The following is a 15,654-nucleotide window of genomic DNA, read 5'->3' on the forward strand; positions in this document are numbered from 1 at the left end:
ATGCTATATATTTAGTGACTCTATTAGTTTAGTCTGTTAGAGCATGAAGTTAAAAACGCCAAGGACATACTTTCAATCAGTCTCCAAGCCAATACTTGATGCTCCTTTAATGTTGAAAATAGATGTATTTTCTACTGTATCATGTTTATCTCTATATTTCCTTTGAGGAGAAGCTGATAAAATGATTAGATGAATCAATTCAATATAGGTGATGAATATATAATTATTGCTTAACCACATGGAAAAAACGTTAATGGTTCTAAGTTCTAACACTAAGTATGAAAATCTCTTTTGTATTGTAAGTTTTTTTTAAGTCATATTGGTTTCTTCATGTTGATGATATATAACTATAACTTCATGGTAAACTGCTAAAATTAAGCTTTCCAAATCTCCTGGGTTAACTATCATTTGCCCTTCTTCATATGCTGGACCTCCAGGAAGTTGTGCAAAATGGCCTGTTAGCTCAGATGGTTAGAGCGTGGTGCTAATAACGCCAAGGTCACAGGTTTGATCCCTGTACAGGCCAAGTTTAATTGTTTGAAAATAAATGAATTTTTCTAGTGTCTCATTTTGGACTGTTTATCTCCTTGTATCACACGCTGCTTGAAGGATTGGATGGAATCAGTAGCATTTCATCATCTGCTAATTCTTCAAAAGTATGCTATATATTTAGTGAGCCTATTAGTTTAGTCTGTTAGAGCATGAAGTTAAAAACGCAAAGGACACACTTTCAATCAGTATCCAAGCCAATACTTGATGCTCCTTTAATGTTGAAAATAGATGTATTTTCTTCTGAATCATGTTTACCTCTATATTTCCTTTGCACAGAAGCTGAAAGAATGATTAGATGAATCAATTGAATATAGGTGATGAATATTTATTTATTGCTAAACCACGTGGAAAAAACATTACTGGTTCAAAATTCTAACACTAAGTATGGAAATCTCTATTGTATTGCAATTTTTTTAAAGTCATATTAGTTTCTTCATGTTGATAATATGAAACTTAATTCATATTAAACAGCTGAAATTAAGCTTTCCAAATCTCCCAGTTGAACTATCATTAGCACTGCTTCCTGTGCTGGTCTTCCAGAAGATGTTCAAATTGGCCTGTTAGCTCAGTTGATTAGAGCGTGGTGCTAATAACGCCAATATCACAGGTTCGATCCCTGTACAGGCCAAGTTTAATTGTTTGAAAAAAGATGAATTTTTCATGTGTCACATTTTGGACTGTTTATCTCCTTGGATCAAACGCTGCTTGAAGGATTGGATGAATACATTTGATATAATTGTAGAATTAATTACTATTCTTAAAGCGCCTGGAATATCTAATAATGGTTCTAAGTTCTAACGCCAAGTAACTAAATCTCTTATTTATTGCAATTTATTGAGATCATTTTTGTTTAGTCTTGTTGATAATATATAAAATACTATGAATGTAAACAGCTGAATATAAGCTTTCCAACTATCCCGGATTCACAATCAGTAGGACTTCATCATCTGCTTCATCTTCAATAGTATGCTATATATTTAGTGAGACTATTAGTTTAGTCTGTTAGAGCATGAAGTTAAAAACGCCAAGGACATACTTTCAATCAGTCTCCAAGCCAATACTTGATGCTCCTTTAATGTTGAAAATAGATGTATTTTCTACTGTATCATGTTTATCTCTATGTTTCCTTTGAGGAGAAGCTGATAAAATGATTAGATGAATCAATTCAATATAGGTGATAAATATTTATTTATTACGTAACCACATGGAAAAAACGTTAATGGTTCCAAGTTGTAACACTAAGTATGAAAATCTCTTTTGTATTGTAAGTTTTTTTTAAGTCATATTGGTTTCTTCATGTTGATGATATATAACTATAACTTCATGGTAAACTGCTGAAATTAAGCTTTCCCAATCTCCTTGGTTAACTATCATTTGCCCTTCTTCATATGCTGGACTTCCAGGAAATTGTGCAAGATGGCTTGTTAGCTCAGATGGTTAGAGTGTGGTGCTAATAACGCCAAGGTCACAGGTTCGATCCCTGTACAGGCCAAGTTTAATTGTTTTAAAAAAGATGAATTTTTCTAGTGTCTCATTTTGGACTGTTTATCTCCTTGGATCACACGTTGCTTGAAGGATTGGATGGAATCAGTAGCATTTCATCATCTGCTAATTCTCCAAAAGTATGCTATATATCTAGTGAGCCTATTAGTTTAGTCTGTTAGAGCATGAAGTTAAAAACACAAAGGACATACTTTCAATCAGTCTCCAAGCCAATACTTGATGCTCCTTTAATGTTGAAAATAGATGTATTTTCTTCTGTATCATGTTTACCTCTATATTTCCTTTGTTGAGAAGCTGATAGAATGATTAGATGAATCAATTGAATATAGGTGATGAATATTTATTTATTGCTAAACCACGTGAAAAAACGTTACTGGTTCAAAATTCTAATACTAAGTATGGAAATCTCTTTTGTATTGCAATTTTTTTGAAGTCATATTAGTTTCTTCATGTTGATAATATAAAACTTAATTCATATTAAACAGCTGAAATTAAGCTTTCCAAATCTCCCAGTTGAACTATCATTAGCACTGCTTCCTGAGCTGGTCCTCCAGAAGATGTGCAAATTGGCCTGTTATCTCATTTGGGTAGAGCATGGTGCTAATAACGCCAAGGTCACCGGTTCGATCCCTGTACAGGCCAAGTTTAATTGTTTGAAAAAAGAGGAATTTTTCTTGTGTCTCATTTTGGACTGTTTATCTCCTTGGATCAAACGCTGCTTGAAGGATTGGATAAATACATTTGATATAATTATAGAATTAATTACTATTCTTAAGGCACCTGGAATATCTATTAATGGTTCTAAGTTCTAACGCCAAGTAACTAAATCTCCTATTTATTGCAATTTATTGAGATAATTTTTGTTTAGTCTCGTTGATAATATATAAAGATACTATGAATGTAAACAGCTGAATATAAGCTTTCCAACTATCCCGGATTAACAATCAGTAGGACTTCATCATCTGCTTCATCTTCAATAGTATGCTATATATGTAGTGAGACTATTAGTTTAGTCTGTTAGAGCATGAAGTTAAAAACGCCAAGGACATACTTTCAAACAGTCTCCAAGCCAATACTTGATGCTCCTTTAATGTTGAAAATAGATGTATTTTCTACTGTATCATGTTTTCCTCTATATTTCCTATGAGGAGAAGCTGATAAAATGATTAGATGAATCAATTCAATATAGGTGATGAATATTTATTCATTGCTTAACCACATGGAAAAAACGTTAATGGTTGTAAGTTCTAACACTAAGTATGAAAATCTCTTTTGTATTGTAATTTTTTTTAAGTCATATTAGTTTCTTCATGTTGATAATATATAACAATAACTTCATGGTAAACTGCTGAAATTAAGCTTTCCAAATCTCCTTGGTTAACTATCATTTGCCCTTCTTCATATGCTTGACCTCCAGGTAGTTGTGCAAAATGGCCTGTTAGCTCAGATGGTTAGAGCGTGGTGCTAATAACGCCAAGGTCACAGGTTCGATCCCTGTACAGGCCAAGTTTAATTGTTTGAACAAATATAAATTTTTCTTGTGTCTCATTTTGGACTGTTTATCTCCTTGAATCACACGCTGCTTGAAGGATTGGATGGAATCAGTAGCATTTCATCATCTGCTAATTCTTCAAAAGTATTCTATATATTTAGTGAGCCTATTAGTTTAGTCTATTAGAGCATGAAGTTAAAAACGCAATGGACATAATTTCAATCAGTCTCCAAGCCAATACTTGATGCTCCTTTAATGTTGAAAATAGATGTATTTTCTTCTGTATCATGTTTACCTCCATATTTCCTTTGCGCAGAAGCTGATAGAATGATTAGATGAATCAATTGAATATAGGTGATGAATATTTATTTATTGCTAAACCACGTGGAAAAAATGTTACTGGTTCAATATTCTAACACTAAGTATGGAAATCTCTTTTGTATTGCAATTTTTTTGAAGTCATATTAGTTTCTTCATATTGATAATATGGAAGTTAATTCATATTAAACAGCTGAAATTAAGCTTTCCAAATCTCCCGGTTGAACTATCATTAGCACTGCTTCCTGTGCTGGTCCTCCAAAAGATGTGCGAATTGGCCTGTTAGCTCAGTTGGTTAGAGCGTGGTGCTAATAAGGCCAAGGTCACAGGTTTGATCCCTGTACAGGCCAAGTCTAACTCTTTGAAAAAAGATGAATTTTTCTTGTGTCTCATTTTGGACTGTTTATCTCCTTGGATCAAACGCTGCTTGAAAGATTGGATGAATACATTTGATATAATTATAGAATTAATTACTATTCTTAAAGCGCCTGGAATATCTATTAATGGTTCTAAGTTCTGACGCCAAGTAACTAAATCTCTTATTTATTGCAATTTATTGAGATCATTTTTGTTTAGTCTTGTTGATAATATATAAAGATACTATGAATGTAAACAGCTGAATATAAGCTTTCCAACTATCCCGGATTAACAATCAGTAGGACTTCATCATCTGCTTCATCTTCAGTAGTATGCTATATATTTAGTGACTCTATTAGTTTAGTCTGTTAGAGCATGAAGTTAAAAATGCGAAGGACATACTTTCAATCAGTCTCCAAGCTAATACTTGATGCTCCTTTAATGTTGAAAATAGATGTATTTTCTACTGCATCATGTTTATCTCTATATTTCCTTTGATGAGAAGCTGATAAAATGATTAGATGAATCAATTCAATATAGGTGATGAATATTTATTTATTGCTTAACCACATGGAAAAAACGTTAATGGTTCTAAGTACTAACACTAAGTATGAAAATCTCTTTTGTATTGTAATTTTTTTTTAAGTCATATTAGTTTCTTCATGTTGATAATATATAACAATAACTTCATGGTAAACTGCTGAAATTAAGCTTTCCAAATCTCCTGGGTTAACTATCATTTGCCCTTCTTCCTGTGCTGGTCCTCCAGAAGATGTGCAAATTGGCCTGTTAGCTCAGTTGGTTAGAGCGTGGTGCTAATAACGCCAAGGTTACAGGTTCGATCCCTGTTCAGGCCAAGTTTAATTCTTTGAAAAAAGATGAATTTTTCTTGTGTCTCATTTTGGACTGTTTATCTCCTTGGATCAAACGCTGCTTGAAGGATTGGATGAATACATTAGATATAATTATAGAATTAATTACTATTCTTAAAGCGCCTGGAATATCCATTAATGGTTCTAAGTTCTAACGCCAAGTAACTAAATCTCTTATTTATTGCAATTTATTGAGATCATTTTTGTTTAGTCTTGTTGATAATATATAAAGATACTATGAATGTAAACAGCTGAATATAAGCTTTCCAACTATCCCGGATTAACAATCAGTAGGACTTCATCATCTGCTTCATCTTCAGTAGTATGCTATATATTTAGTGACTCTATTAGTTTAGTCTGTTAGAGCATGAAGTTAAAAACGCCAAGGACATACTTTCAATCAGTCTCCAAGCCAATACTTGATGCTCCTTTAATGTTGAAAATAGATGTATTTTCTACTGTGTCATGTTTATCTCTATATTTCCTTTGAGGAGAAACTGATAAAATGATTAGATGAATCAATTCAATATAGGTGATGAATATTTATTTATTGCTTAACCACATGGAAAAAACGTTAATGGTTCTAAGTTCTAACACTAAGTATGAAAATCTCTTTTGTATTGTAATTTTTTTAAGTCATATTAGTTTCTTCATGTTGATAATATATAACAATAACTTCATGGTAAACTGCTGAAATTAAGCTTTCCAAATCTCCTGGGTTAACTATCATTTGCCCTTCTTCATTTGCTGGACCTCCAGGTAGTTGTGCAAAATGGCCTGTTAGCTCAGATGGTTAGAGCGTGGTGCTAATAACGCCAAGGTCACAGGTTCGATCCCTGTACAGGCCAAGTTTAATTGTTTGAAAAAAGATTCATTTTTCTAGTGTCTCATTTTGGACTGTTTATCTCCTTGAATCACACGCTGCTTGAAGGATTGGATGGAATCAGTAGCATTTCATCATCTGCTAATTCTTCAAAAGTATTCTATATATTTAGTGAGCCTATTAGTTTAGTCTGTTAGAGCATGAAGTTAAAAACGCAAAGGACATAATTTCAATCAGTCTCCAAGCCAATACTTGATTCTCCTTTAATGTTGAAAATAGATGTATTTTCTTCTGTATCATGTTTACCTCTATATTTCCTTTGCGCAGAAGCTGATAGAATGATTAGATGAATCAATTGAATATAGGTGATGAATATTTATTTATTGCTAAACCACGTGGAAAAAAAGTTAGTGGTTCAAAATTCTAACACTAAGTATGGAAATCTCTTTTGTATTGCAATTTTTTTGAAGTCATATTAGTTTCTTCATGTTGATAATATGAAAGTTAATTCATATTAAACAGCTGAAATTAAGCTTTCCAAATCTCCCGGTTGAACTATCATTAGCACTGCTTCCTGTGCTGGTCCTCCAGAAGATGTGCAAATTGGCCTTTTAGCTCAGTTGGTTAGAGCGTGGTGCTAATAACGCCAAGGTCACAGGTTCGATCCCTGTACAGGCCAAGTTTAATTCTTTGAAAAAAGATTAATTTTTCTTGTGTCTCATTTTGGACTGTTTATCTCCTTGGATCAAACGCTGCTTGAAAGACTGGATGAATACATTTGATATAATTATAGAATTAATTACTATTCTTAAAGCGCCTGGAATATCTATTAATGGTTCTAAGTTCTAACACCAAGTAACTAAATCTCTTATTTATAGCAATTTATTGAGATCATTTTTGTTTAGTCTTGTTGATAATATATAAAGATACTATGAATGTAAACAGCTGAATATAAGCTTTCCAACCATCCCGGATTAACAATCAGTAGGACTTCATCATCTGCTTCATCTTCAATAGTATGCTATATATTTAGTGACTCTATTAGTTTAGTCTGTTAGAGCATGAAGTTAAAAACGACAAGGACATACTTTCAATCAGTCTCCAAGCCAATACTTGATGCTCCTTTAATGTTGAAAATAGATGTATTTTCTACTGTATCATGTTTATCTCTATATTTCCTTTGAGGAGAAGCTGATAAAATGATTAGATGAATCAATTCAATGTAGGTGATGAATATTTATTTATTGCTTAACCACATGGAAAAAACGTTAATGGTTCTAAGTTCTAACACTAAGTATGTAAATCTCTTTTGTATTGTAATTTTTTTTAAGTCATATTAGTTTCTTCATGTTGATAATATATAACAATAACTTCATGGTAAACTGCTGAAATTAAGCTTTCCAAATCTCCTGGGTTAACTATCATTTGCCCTTCTTCATATGCTGGACCTCCAGCTAGCTGTGCAAAATGGCCTGTTAGCTCAGATGGTTAGAGCGTGGTGCTAATAACGCCAAGGTCACAGGTTAGATCCCTGTACAGGCCAAGTTTAATTGTTTGAACAAAGATGAATTTTTCTTGTGTCTCATTTTGGAATGTTTATCTCCTTGAATCACACGCTGCTTGAAGGATTGGATGGAATCAGTAGCATTTCATCATCTGCTAATTCTTCAAAAGTATTCTATATATTTAGTGAGCCTATTAGTTTAGTCTGTTAGAGCATGAAGTTAAAAACGCAAAGGACATAATTTCAATCAGTCTCCAAGCCAATACTTGATGCTCCTTTAATGTTCAAAATAGATGTATTTTCTTCTGTATCATGTTTACCTCCATATTTCCTTTGCGCAGAAGCTGACAGAATGATTAGATGAATCAATTGAATATAGGTGATGAATATTTATTTATTGCTAAACCACGTGGTAAAAACGTTACTGGTTCAAAATTCTAACACTAAGTATGGAAATCTCTTTTGTATTGCAATTTTTTTGAAGTCATATTAGTTTCTTCATGTTGATAATATGAAAGTTAATTCATATTAAAAAGATGAAATTAAGCTTTCCAAATCTCCCGGTTGAACTATCATTAGCACTGCTTCCTGTGCTGGTCCTCCAGAAGATGTGTAAATTGGCCTGTTAGCTCAGTTGGTTAGAGCGTGGTGCTAATAACGCCAAGGTCACAGGTTCGATCCCTGTACAGGCCAAGTTTAATTCTTTGAAAAAAGATGAATATTTCTTGTGTCTCATTTTGGACTCTTTATCTCCTTGGATCAAACGCTGCTTGAAGGATTGGATGAATACATTTGATATATTTATAGAATTAATTACTATTCTTAAAGCGCCTGGAATATCTATTAATGGTTCTAAGTTCTTACGCCAAGTAACTAAATCTCTTATTTATAGCAATTTATTGAGATCATTTTTGTTTAGTCTTGTTGATAATATATAAAGATACTATGAATGTAAACAGCTGAATATAAGCTTTCCAACTATCCCGGATTAACAATCAGTAGGACTTCATCATCTGCTTCATCTTCAATAGTATGCTATATATTTAGTGACTCTATTAGTTTAGTCTGTTAGAGCATGAAATTAAAAACGCCAAGGACATACTTTCAATCAGTCTCCAAGCCAATACTTGATGCTCCTTTAATGTTGAAAATAGATGTATTTTCTACTGTATCATGTTTATCTCTATATTTCCTTTGAGGAGAAGCTGATAAAATGATTAGATGAATCAATTCAATATAGGTGATGAATATTTATTTATTGCTTAACCACATGGAAAAAACGTTAATGGTTCTAAGTTCTAACACTAAGTATGAAAATCTCTTTTGTATTGTAATTTTTTTTAAGTCATATTAGTTTCATCATGTTGATAATATATAACAATAACTTCATGGTAAACTGCTGAAATTAAGCTTTCCAAATCTCCTGGGTTAACTATCATTTGCCCTTCTTCATTTGCTGGACCTCCAGGTAGTTGTGCAAAATGGCCTGTTAGCTTAACACCAAGGTCACAGGTTCGATCCCTGTACAGGCCAAGTTTAATTGTTTGAAAAAAGATTCATTTTTCTAGTGTCTCATTTTGGACTGTTTATCTCCTTGAATCACACGCTGCTTGAAGGATTGGATGGAATCAGTAGCATTTCATCATCTGCTAATTCTTCAAAAGTATTCTATATATTTAGTGAGCCTATTAGTTTAGTCTGTTAGAGCATGAAGTTAAAAACGCAAAGGACATAATTTCAATCAGTCTCCAAGCCAATACTTGATGCTCCTTTAATGTTGAAAATAGATGTATTTTCTTCTGTATCATGTTTACCTCCATATTTCCTTTGCGCAGAAGCTGACAGAATGATTAGATGAATCAATTGAATATAGGTGATGAATATTTATTTATTGCTAAACCACGTGGAAAAAACGTTACTGGTTCAAAATTCTAACACTAAGTATGTAAATCTCTTTTGTATTGCAATTTTTTTGAAGTCATATTAGTTTCTTCATGTTGATAATATGAAAGTTAATTCATATTAAACAGCTGAAATTAAGCTTTCCAAATCTCCCGGTTGAACTATCATTAGCACTGCTTCCTGTGCTGGTCCTCCAGAAGATGTGCAAATTGGCCTGTTAGCTCAGTTGGTTAAAGCGTGGTGCTAATAACGCCAAGGTCACAGGTTCGATCCCTGTACAGGCCAAGTTTAATTCTTTGAAAAAAGATTCATTTTTCTAGTGTCTCATTTTGGACTGTTTATCTCCTTGAATCACACGCTGCTTGAAGGATTGGATGGAATCAGTAGCATTTCATCATCTGCTAATTCTTCAAAAGTATTCTATATATTTAGTGAGCCTATTAGTTTAGTCTGTTAGAGCATGAAGTTAAAAACGCAAAGGACATAATTTCAATCAGTCTCCAAGCCAATACTTGATTCTCCTTTAATGTTGAAAATAGATGTATTTTCTTCTGTATCATGTTTACCTCTATATTTCCTTTGCGCAGAAGCTGATAGAATGATTAGATGAATCAATTGAATATAGGTGATGAATATTTATTTATTGCTAAACCACGTGGAAAAAACGTTAGTGGTTCAAAATTCTAACACTAAGTATGGAAATCTCTTTTGTATTGCAATTTTTTTGAAGTCATATTAGTTTCTTCATGTTGATAATATGAAAGTTAATTCATATTAAACAGCTGAAATTAAGCTTTCCAAATCTCCCGGTTGAACTATCATTAGCACTGCTTCCTGTGCTGGTCCTCCAGAAGATGTGCAAATTGGCCTTTTAGCTCAGTTGGTTAGAGCGTGGTGCTAATAACGCCAAGGTCACAGGTTCAATCCCTGTACAGGCCAAGTTTAATTCTTTGAAAAAAGATTAATTTTTCTTGTGTCTCATTTTGGACTGTTTATCTCCTTGGATCAAACGCTGCTTGAAGGACTGGATGAATACATTTGATATAATTATAGAATTATTTACTATTCCTAAAGCGCCTGGAATATCTATTAATGGTTCTAAGTTCTAACACCAAGTAACTAAATCTCTTATTTATAGCAATTTATTGAGATCATTTTTGTTTAGTCTTGTTGATAATATATAAAGATACTATGAATGTAAACAGCTGAATATAAGCTTTCCAACCATCCCGGATTAACAATCAGTAGGACTTCATCATCTGCTTCATCTTCAATAGTATGCTATATATTTAGTGACTCTATTAGTTTAGTCTGTTAGAGCATGAAATTAAAAACGCCAAGGACATACTTTCAATCAGTCTCCAAGCCAATACTTGATGCTCCTTTAATGTTGAAAATAGATGTATTTTCTACTGTATCATGTTTATCTCTATATTTCCTTTGAGGAGAAGCTGATAAAATGATTAGATGAATCAATTCAATATAGGTGATGAATATTTATTTATTGCTTAACCACATGGAAAAAACGTTAATGGTTCTAAGTTCTAACACTAAGTATGAAAATCTCTTTTGTATTGTAATTTTTTTTAAGTCATATTAGTTTCTTCATGTTGATAATATATAACAATAACTTCATGGTAAACTGCTGAAATTAAGCTTTCCAAATCTCCTGGGTTAACTATAATTTGCCCTTCTTCATTTGCTGGACCTCCAGGTAGTTGTACAAAATGGCCTGTTAGCTCAGATGGTTAGAGTGTGGTGCTAATAACGCCAAGGTCACAGGTTCGATCCCTGTACAGGCCAAGTTTAATTGTTTGAACAAATATGAATTTTTCTTGTGTCTCATTTTGGACTGTTTATCTCCTTGAATCACACGCTGCTTGAAGGATTGGATGGAATCAGTAGCATTTCATCATCTGCTAATTCTTCAAAAGTATTCTATATATTTAGTGAGCCTATTAGTTTAGTCTATTAGAGCATGAAGTTAAAAACGCAATGGACATAATTTCAATCAGTCTCCAAGCCAATACTTGATGCTCCTTTAATGTTGAAAATAGATGTATTTTCTTCTGTATCATGTTTACCTCCATATTTCCTTTGCGCAGAAGCTGATAGAATGATTAGATGAATCAATTGAATATAGGTGATGAATATTTATTTATTGCTAAACCACGTGGAAAAAATGTTACTGGTTCAATATTCTAACACTAAGTATGGAAATCTCTTTTGTATTGCAATTTTTTTGAAGTCATATTAGTTTCTTCATATTGATAATATGGAAGTTAATTCATATTAAACAGCTGAAATTAAGCTTTCCAAATCTCCCGGTTGAACTATCATTAGCACTGCTTCCTGTGCTGGTCCTCCTAAAGATGTGCGAATTGGCCTGTTAGCTCGGTTGGTTAGAGCGTGGTGCTAATAAGGCCAAGGTCACAGGTTTGATCCCTGTACAGGCCAAGTCTAACTCTTTGAAAAAAGATGAATTTTTCTTGTGTCTCATTTTGGACTGTTTATCTCCTTGGATCAAACGCTGCTTGAAAGATTGGATGAATACATTTGATATAATTATAGAATTAATTACTATTCTTAAAGCGCCTGGAATATCTATTAATGGTTCTAAGTTCTGACGCCAAGTAACTAAATCTCTTATTTATTGCAATTTATTGAGATCATTTTTGTTTAGTCTTGTTGATAATATATAAAGATACTATGAATGTAAACAGCTGAATATAAGCTTTCCAACCATCCCGGATTAACAATCAGTAGGACTTCATCATCTGCTTCATCTTCAATAGTATGCTATATATTTAGTGACTCTATTAGTTTAGTCTGTTAGAGCATGAAATTAAAAACGCCAAGGACATACTTTCAATCAGTCTCCAAGCCAATACTTGATGCTCCTTTAATGTTGAAAATAGATGTATTTTCTACTGTATCATGTTTATCTCTATATTTCCTTTGAGGAGAAGCTGATAAAATGATTAGATGAATCAATTCAATATAGGTGATGAATATTTATTTATTGCTTAACCACATGGAAAAAACGTTAATGGTTCTAAGTTCTAACACTAAGTATGAAAATCTCTTTTGTATTGTAATTTTTTTTAAGTCATATTAGTTTCTTCATGTTGATAATATATAACAATAACTTCATGGTAAACTGCTGAAATTAAGCTTTCCAAATCTCCTGGGTTAACTATAATTTGTCCTTCTTCATTTGCTGGACCTCCAGGTAGTTGTGCAAAATGGCCTGTTAGCTCAGATGATTAGAGCGTGGTGCTAATAACGCCAAGGTCACAGGTTCGATCCCTGTACAGGCCAAGTTTAATTGTTTGAACAAATATGAATTTTTCTTGTGTCTCATTTTGGACTGTTTATCTCCTTGAATCACACGCTGCTTGAAGGATTGGATGGAATCAGTAGCATTTCATCATCTGCTAATTCTTCAAAAGTATTCTATATATTTAGTGAGCCTATTAGTTTAGTCTATTAGAGCATGAAGTTAAAAACGCAATGGACATAATTTCAATCAGTCTCCAAGCCAATACTTGATGCTCCTTTAATGTTGAAAATAGATGTATTTTCTTCTGTATCATGTTTACCTCCATATTTCCTTTGCGCAGAAGCTGATAGAATGATTAGATGAATCAATTGAATATAGGTGATGAATATTTATTTATTGCTAAACCACGTGGAAAAAATGTTACTGGTTCAATATTCTAACACTAAGTATGGAAATCTCTTTTGTATTGCAATTTTTTTGAAGTCATAATAGTTTCTTCATATTGATAATATGGAAGTTAATTCATATTAAACAGCTGAAATTAAGCTTTCCAAATCTCCCGGTTGAACTATCATTAGCACTGCTTCCTGTGCTGGTCCTCCAAAAGATGTGCGAATTGGCCTGTTAGCTCAGTTGGTTAGAGCGTGGTGCTAATAAGGCCAAGGTCACAGGTTTGATCCCTGTACAGGCCAAGTCTAACTCTTTGAAAAAAGATGAATTTTTCTTGTGTCTCATTTTGGACTGTTTATCTCCTTGGATCAAACGCTGCTTGAAAGATTGGATGAATACATTTGATATAATTATAGAATTAATTACTATTCTTAAAGCGCCTGGAATATCTATTAATGGTTCTAAGTTCTGACGCCAAGTAACTAAATCTCTTATTTATTGCAATTTATTGAGATCATTTTTGTTTAGTCTTGTTGATAATATATAAAGATACTATGAATGTAAACAGCTGAATATAAGCTTTCCAACTATCCCGGATTAACAATCAGTAGGACTTCATCATCTGCTTCATCTTCAGTAGTATGCTATATATTTAGTGACTCTATTAGTTTAGTCTGTTAGAGCATGAAGTTAAAAATGCGAAGGACATACTTTCAATCAGTCTCCAAGCTAATACTTGATGCTCCTTTAATGTTGAAAATAGATGTATTTTCTACTGCATCATGTTTATCTCTATATTTCCTTTGATGAGAAGCTGATAAAATGATTAGATGAATCAATTCAATATAGGTGATGAATATTTATTTATTGCTTAACCACATGGAAAAAACGTTAATGGTTCTAAGTACTAACACTAAGTATGAAAATCTCTTTTGTATTGTAATTTTTTTTAAGTCATATTAGTTTCTTCATGTTGATAATATATAACAATAACTTCATGGTAAACTGCTGAAATTAAGCTTTCCAAATCTCCTGGGTTAACTATCATTTGCCCTTCTTCATTTGCTGGACCTCCAGGTAGTTGTGCAAAATGGCCTGTTAGCTCAGATGGTTAGAGCGTGGTGCTAATAACGCCAAGGTCACAGGTTCGATCCCTGTACAGGCCAAGTTTAATTGTTTGAAGTAATATGAATTTTTCTTGTGTCTCATTTTGGACTGTTTATCTCCTTGAATCACACGCTGCTTGAAGGATTGGATGGAATCAGTAGCATTTCATCATCTGCTAATTCTTCAAAAGTATTCTATATATTTAGTGAGCCTATTAGTTTAGTCTGTTAGAGCATGAAGTTAAAAACGCAATGGACATAATTTCAATCAGTCTCCAAGCCAATACTTGATGCTCCTTTAATGTTGAAAATAGATGTATTTTCTTCAGTATCATGTTTACCTCCATATTTCCTTTGCGCAGAAGCTGATAGAATGATTAGATGAATCAATTGAATATAGGTGATGAATATTTATTTATTGCTAAACCACGTGGAAAAAACGTTACTGGTTCAAAATTCTAACACTAAGTATGGAAATCTCTTTTGTATTGCAATTTTTTTGAAGTCATATTAGTTTCTTCATGTTGATAATATGAAAGTTAATTCATATTAAACAGCTGAAATTAAGCTTTCCAAATCTCCCGGTTGAACTATCATTAGCACTGCTTCCTGTGCTGGTCCTCCAGAAGATGTGCAAATTGGCCTGTTAGCTCAGTTGGTTAGAGAGTGGTGCTAATAACGCCAAGGTTACAGGTTCGATCCCTGTTCAGGCCAAGTTTAATTCTTTGAAAAAAGATGAATTTTTCTTGTGTCTCATTTTGGACTGTTTATCTCCTTGGATCAAACGCTGCTTGAAGGATTGGATGAATACATTAGATATAATTATAGAATTAATTACTATTCTTAAAGCGCCTGGAATATCCATTAATGGTTCTAAGTTCTAACGCCAAGTAACTAAATCTCTTATTTATTGCAATTTATTGAGATCATTTTTGTTTAGTCTTGTTGATAATATATAAAGATACTATGAATGTAAACAGCTGAATATAAGCTTTCCAACTATCCCGGATTAACAATCAGTAGGACTTCATCATCTGCTTCATCTTCAGTAGTATGCTATATATTTAGTGACTCTATTAGTTTAGTCTGTTAGAGCATGAAGTTAAAAACGCCAAGGACATACTTTCAATCAGTCTCCAAGCCAATACTTGATGCTCCTTTAATGTTGAAAATAGATGTATTTTCTACTGTGTCATGTTTATCTCTATATTTCCTTTGAGGAGAAACTGATAAAATGATTAGATGAATCAATTCAATATAGGTGATGAATATTTATTTATTGCTTAACCACATGGAAAAAACGTTAATGGTTCTAAGTTCTAACACTAAGTATGAAAATCTCTTTTGTATTGTAATTTTTTTAAGTCATATTAGTTTCTTCATGTTGATAATATATAACAATAACTTCATGGTAAACTGCTGAAATTAAGCTTTCCAAATCTCCTGGGTTAACTATCATTTGCCCTTCTTCATATGCTGGACCTCAAGGTAGTTACGCAAAATGGCCTGTTAGCTGAGATGGTTAGAGCGTGGTGCTAATAACGCCCAGGGC

The 15,654-nt window shown here is 33.0% G+C and overlaps 7 non-coding genes across 7 annotated transcripts; all 7 read left to right on the plus strand.

The window, feature by feature from the left end:
- Window positions 1-3,487: 3,487 nt before the first annotated feature.
- Window positions 3,488-3,561, plus strand: TRNAI-AAU (transfer RNA isoleucine (anticodon AAU)). Its single transcript has one exon. It is a non-coding gene; the product is annotated as a tRNA-Ile (tRNA).
- Window positions 3,562-5,868: 2,307 nt separating this feature from the next.
- TRNAI-AAU (transfer RNA isoleucine (anticodon AAU)) lies at window positions 5,869-5,942 on the plus strand. Its single transcript has one exon. It is a non-coding gene; the product is annotated as a tRNA-Ile (tRNA).
- A 580-nt stretch (window positions 5,943-6,522) lies between these two features.
- On the plus strand, window positions 6,523-6,596 carry TRNAI-AAU (transfer RNA isoleucine (anticodon AAU)). The gene has a single exon. It is a non-coding gene; the product is annotated as a tRNA-Ile (tRNA).
- A 1,444-nt stretch (window positions 6,597-8,040) lies between these two features.
- On the plus strand, window positions 8,041-8,114 carry TRNAI-AAU (transfer RNA isoleucine (anticodon AAU)). The gene has a single exon. It is a non-coding gene; the product is annotated as a tRNA-Ile (tRNA).
- A 1,420-nt stretch (window positions 8,115-9,534) lies between these two features.
- On the plus strand, window positions 9,535-9,608 carry TRNAI-AAU (transfer RNA isoleucine (anticodon AAU)). The gene has a single exon. It is a non-coding gene; the product is annotated as a tRNA-Ile (tRNA).
- Window positions 9,609-11,052: 1,444 nt separating this feature from the next.
- Window positions 11,053-11,126, plus strand: TRNAI-AAU (transfer RNA isoleucine (anticodon AAU)). The gene has a single exon. It is a non-coding gene; the product is annotated as a tRNA-Ile (tRNA).
- A 2,962-nt stretch (window positions 11,127-14,088) lies between these two features.
- TRNAI-AAU (transfer RNA isoleucine (anticodon AAU)) lies at window positions 14,089-14,162 on the plus strand. Its single transcript has one exon. It is a non-coding gene; the product is annotated as a tRNA-Ile (tRNA).
- The last annotated feature ends 1,492 nt before the right edge of the window (window positions 14,163-15,654 follow it).

The sequence above is a fragment of the Lissotriton helveticus genome, chromosome 4_1 (assembly GCF_964261635.1).
Source record: "Lissotriton helveticus chromosome 4_1, aLisHel1.1, whole genome shotgun sequence".
Classification (NCBI taxonomy): Eukaryota; Metazoa; Chordata; class Amphibia; order Caudata; family Salamandridae; genus Lissotriton; species Lissotriton helveticus.